The sequence below is a fragment of the Lutjanus erythropterus genome, chromosome 2, assembly GCF_056507025.1.
Source record: "Lutjanus erythropterus isolate fLutEry1 chromosome 2, fLutEry1.hap2, whole genome shotgun sequence".
Taxonomy (NCBI): Eukaryota; Metazoa; Chordata; class Actinopteri; order Lutjaniformes; family Lutjanidae; genus Lutjanus; species Lutjanus erythropterus.
The window spans coordinates 37,176,127-37,182,216 of record NC_139318.1 but is presented as its reverse complement, the minus strand read 5'-3'; positions in this window follow the sequence as shown (position 1 = coordinate 37,182,216).

The following is a 6,090-nucleotide window of genomic DNA, read 5'->3' as shown; positions in this document are numbered from 1 at the left end:
TCCGCGATGGAGGCCCATCCTCCCAACCAGCCAATCACAGAGCAGCGACGCTTTTGCATCTGACTCACAGGGGGAGGCAGGGTTAAAGCTGCCAAGCTGAGCCGGACACAGTCCTGCTCTCCAACCCTCATTTAATTAGGCACAAGTACAATATTATCAGCTAAATGTACCTAACGTATCAAAGCTGTGAAGCAGAATGGCATCTGTCAGTATTACACTGGTATTATAGTGTTGAAGAGAAGTGAACCACATGTTATTAAAGTGGCAGATTAACTACATTTTGCAGGAAGTTGGTAAATTACTTTTTTGTATGTTTTGTGTACTAAACTATACCGAAACTCCAAACAACTGTTGGCCATAAAAGTAAAGGAATTTTCTTTTTTTCTCTTTTTATTTATTGACTAATAGACATTGTATACAAAACCAAAACACTTCCCATCAAAAGTTGGGTTATTTATTTATTTATTTATTTTTATTTTATCTATTTACTATTTACACTAAGCTCAATTTAGGGGCATTTCTTACTGGCATGTGACTTTTTTTGTATTGTTGTATATTGTAATTGTGCTTTGTCAATTTGATTTAGATTTTTTTGTTTTAACAAAGTTGGTTCAGCTACATTTTCTAATCAGCTTTAGTTCAGCTTTCTGTGTGCAACTTCCTCCGGAGTGCACACCCTGGTGCTGCATGAAGTGTCACATCTGTGCTTTCAAAGTAGCTTCCACATCACAGATCATATATTACATGATTAATTATGACTATTGAGGTGTTTATTGAGATGATTTTAACTTCTCTGTGTTGCCTACTGTTGAATCAACATTGAGTAGAATCTGACTGCAAACTTAGCTCCATTATTCTCAAGGCAAGTTTGATATTCTTATAGACATCTTTTATCGTTGAAATTATCTTTTAATGTTGTTTGTTCCACATCTTATGTCTCTATATTATTTGGCTGTTTAGCTTGGGACCTAACAGCATTTTTTTGTAATGGCTAAATAAATACAATGTCCAGTGACCTTTCAGCATCATTTGAACAGAGGCCTAGTCTGCATGGTGTGTGTCTTGGTGTCAAAATAGAAATGTATTATCTTAACTTTTTCTAAAGTTTAGTGATTGTGATGAAGTCAGGTGAATCCCTCACAACCTGGCAACCCAAAACTTGTTCTTATAAATAGTTCATGTAAAACCTTAGTAAGCGAAAGCCGCTGGTTACAACTGATAAACCATTTATAAAGGACACTTTATTGTTGTGACCAGTGAATTAAACACTTGACATGTAAGGAACATTATTGATGCAAAAATTATAAAGAATTTCAACATTAGCAGAAAGATGTTCAGCTTAGTGATTTGCAAAGTTGCCAATGAAGACCTAATACAACCAGATACTAAAGGGACAGATACTGTAGTATAAATGTCACGGTAAATATTATCATGTCACTCAAACCTTATTTACTCTGACACTGTTTTTCATTCGAGTGTATGTACAAAAATGTCAATAAAGTGTCTCCTATGTAATCTAAACTATGATAGTATTGTCTGTTGTTTATCTTTTGCACATCCATGCCAAAATGTAACAGAGGGAGTTTATGTCTGAGCTGGAAGGTTGTTTTTAAGATGTTTTTTAAGACACTTTAATTTCAAAGGCGTATTTGGAATTTAATGGATTGATAAAATTATATTTTCTGCTGATTGCTGTATTCCTATCACCGTTGCTCTCCAGTTGGTTTTGAATGCACCATCTGTGTGGTGGCCTTCAGTTATCAGCGTTCTAACAATGAGTTATTGAAAGCATCCACACGTGTGATCTAATGATCGGTCACAGTGACGGTGAGATGATGTCTGCCCTCTGTTCAACCCTGGCGCTGTGATCTGGGATGTTTGTTACCAAAAGGCTTGAACAAACAAATCTTAAAAACGAAAACTGCGCGCTACCTTTTGTTTTGGGATTGAGGGGAGATGTCCGGTCTGAGTGTTTGTGAAAAAAAAAAAATTAAGAAAATAATTGTGAGCACTTAAAGGGAAATGCATGTGTTTGCACAGTGCATGAAAGCTCAGAGAAGAGGGAGGGTGACGGGTCGAATTTGTAAAAATTTGTTCCCTTCGTATTTTATCTTCTGCCTTTGAAACCTTGGGAAAACAATAACAAGGAAACACTGACGGAGAGGTCAAATGTGTGCCCCAAATGGACTGAACTGGTTTTTCAACAACATGCCTCAAATGAAGAATTAGAAATAAACAAGTGTCACAGCAACGATTCTGGGAATTGCAGTCATCATTCTCACTTATAACATTTCCTGTGTACCAGTCATACATTTGCCGTGATGGTAAACAACACTTTTTTTCAAATCCGATCGCACTTTATTTGACAGCACACTAACACGATGTAACAGGCCATACTTTGTATCAGATTAGAAAACTAGAAACATATACATGGATTTTGTTAAATATGCAGACCAAATTCATGCACTAAAGCTAAAATGATGGAGTGCTGAAACTAAGGACTGCACTTCTCTCCTTATCTTCTTCCCATGCATCCACAACATCCTATACACAAGCAGAGATGAGGTGACATAATCCCTTTGCAGATGATGCACGTGCCTTTTGTTGCAGGTGGGGGGTGGTATCCGGCTGAAGTGTATTGAAATGTAAAGAAAATAATCATAATGGTGGAAGAGGAAGAACGCCTACATTCATACGGCAGCAGCAGCAGCAGTGAGAAGACATCTTGGAAAAAAAAAAAAATGACACTTTATAGAACAGTTTGTTTGGCTTTAACATGCAAATCCTTTGAAAGCCCAAACGAAAACAATAACAGACATTTTTCGGGAACAAAGACTCGGGCAAATGTTCTGAAGGATGGTATTGTGCACTAAATCAAACGCTCAGGATGCCAGTCACAAGGAGTCCAAGTTTTGTCCTGTTTGGACAAAGACTTTCCACACATTAAAAAAAAAATAGCAGAAATCATTAACTGTTAGAGATTTTTGCAACACATAATTGTTCTTGCTTGGAAAGTTGCTTTGCTTGTTCACAGAGGAATCCTCTTTGATCCAAACACATCCAGGCCCGCAGCCAAAAAATAAATAAAAGGGAAAAGCAGTACTGGTTTAAAGGGATAGTATGACATTTTTAGAAAAGAAGATTGATACAACTCAGATGTTTGCATGGTAAATGTGAAATTACAGCCAGCAGGCAATTTGCTGAGCTCAGCATGAATGCAGGAGGGAAATAGCTGGCCTGTCTCAGCCAGATGGTGAAAAAATCATCTCTTCTGAAGCTCGCTAATTAAAGGAATTGTTCAGTTTTGGAAATACCTTATAGCTGCTTTGTGGAGAGTCAGAATAAACACAAGAATTGAAACAGTGGAAAACAAATAGTTTGTTCTGTCCAAAGGCAACAAAATCTCTTGTATCTCCAAAATTAACTAAATAAACAGTTATAACTCCTTACTTACTTGGATGGGTTTTTTTTTTTTTTCTTTTTTTTTTTTTTAACTTTTGGACAGAGTCAAGCGAGTTGTTTCCTCACTGCTGCAAGTCTTTATGTTAAGCTAAGCTAACAGCCTGCTGGTTCTAGCTTTATATTTAGTTTACAGACAAAAGAGGAGTATCAGTCTTCTCTGTCTAAGTCTTAGCAAGAAAGAGAATAAGCACAATTCTACAACTGTTCCCTTAAACACAATGTCATATTTTTGGAGCAGTTTATTGTTTTTTTTTTAAGATGCACACACCTTCATTAATTGATTTTTGGGCAGCAGAAACAAGCTGCGAACACACTGACGTAATATCTCCTGATGAAGTTGTTATGGTGAAGTAGCAGACAGTTGCCTATTTACACATCGGGCTGATTCATAGCAACATTAGCGCTCCTTCAGAGTCATGTTTTTGTCTACCTGGTGAGTGTACGTCAATATTCACTCTCTTTTAGCTCTGTTATTGATCTCCACTTATTCTTGAGGGAAATATCTGGCTCTTAAGCTACTAAATGCTGCTCTATTTTCATCAGCTTGTCACTAACTTTATGTGTGCTATATTTGGTACTGAGCAGGTGGTGTACAGTGGGTTTTTAGGGTTTTTTGTGCTGAAAACAGCTGCTTCCTGCTTCTGATATTAATGCTAGAAGGTCGAGAGTGAATCAAACCAGGAAAACTGCGGGCTATAAAAACAAACAAAAAGCTAAAATGTTATAAATCTCAATAAAGCCAACTTCAAATTATCTGCATGTTTGTCACTACAATTCCATGATACAGGTAGTCCTTTCAACTATTATTATAATGACATTTTATTTTTGTAAGGGATGATGTGCAGTGAGCAGGTCATTATTGTGAAAATAAACCCTGACTGGAGAACTCTTGAATCACCCTATCAGGGTTTATTTCCCAATAATGACCTGCTACCTGTACATTATCCCGCATATTTATGCAAAATATTAATAATAATATTAATTTTGAAACAGATTTTGTGAATTTAAAAATGATTTTATTACTCCTCTAGAGTCTGTGATCAGAACTGTGTCCATAGCAACGGTATGTTACTCATAGCAACGGTCAGAAACCTATCGGCTATCAGAAACCTTAGAATGGTGTAAGTGACCAATTCTGTTGTTGTTTTTCGAGTCGGAAGCTCTTCTCACCACAGCGTACCTGTTGACCTGCCGTGTTCCGGACAGCACCTGTACTGAAACCCTGAGCTAATTTTCACTTGAGTCAACCAGCGTCTCAAATTCTCCTGTTCACAATGAAAGTGCAGGAGTCGGGCTGTGCCCTGGTGCACGTACACTCCCCTGCCATGTATTCCCATGAGCCAATGTCCATCACCTGCCTTTGTGTCGCTAATACTCGTCTCAGTACTAACTTTCAGTGCTTTCTCACATTTTCTCTCAATCACTTTTCAGTGAATCCTCCGTATATTTCTCTGATATAAAAAACAGTGAGCTACACCCAGTTCCATTCTGGGTATTCTGATACAAGTTTTTATTTGGGGCGTGTGCTCATATGGGTGTTTTTGAGTCTTAAGCATTATTGGCACCTAGAAGAAAACCAATGACATGCGATCAGTAATTGCACTTGCTTATGCCTGACCAAGTTTGCATGATTTATTTACCAGACTGACGTGGAAACATTTAATATTATATAAAGACGTCCGGAGGACATTTTCATTTCATCTTCTGTTGGTATGTGTAATCAGGTAGGGCACTGATGTGGGTAGTGAAGGTATTTAAATTACAAAAGGTTGTATGATTAATGATGGAAGTACTGATGGAATAAGAATAATGTAGGCCTGCAGGTCTTTGGAAAAATCATCACAGTGTGCTGGAACATTGATTCATTTTAATCTGACATTCTTGGAATTTCTTGCAGAGAATTAGTTAGTTAAATATGAAACTACAGCCAGGTGGCCAGCAGGTTTCGCTCTAATAACCTCCCTAATTAACATGTTACAGCTTGTTTGTTTAACCCTGTAAAGCCTGACACATGCAATAATTGCCAGAAAATTCAGATTTTTTGAAACTGAAGTGAAGAACAGGACCTTTTGTCGTAACAACAGGATGTCACTGTAAAATAAAATGGTGTTATAGAATCTGAACAAAAGCACAATTGTAAAGATCACACGTTGCAGTTGTGTGGGGGGATACGTACCAGACTATTTCTTCTGACTGTCAGAAAGAGTTCATACATGTCCCCAAAAGACCACATTTTTTCTACAAATTAAACAAACAAAATACAGCATGTCATGATGTCTCCACGCCTGAGTAGTCAGTTGAGATCTTGTGAGTCTCTGTGTGTCATCGTGGCATAATGTGGTCTTAGAGACACCTGCAGTAACAGGAACTACCACGGATGTGATTTCCAGTAATTTGGCAGGTTTTTTTTTATCTTCATTTGCCTGTGTGGTTGAGATCACAATAAAGAAAAAGAAAGATGCAAAAGGCCTCATCAACAACCAGGGTTTGTCCATTTGAATCTATTGTAGAAACATGGCGGTGTGACATGGAGACCTCCTGTGACCTCTGTAGATATAAAAAAGTCATTCTTAGGTAACAAAAACACAACAATTCCTATTTTCAGGTGATTATACACTAATGAAATCA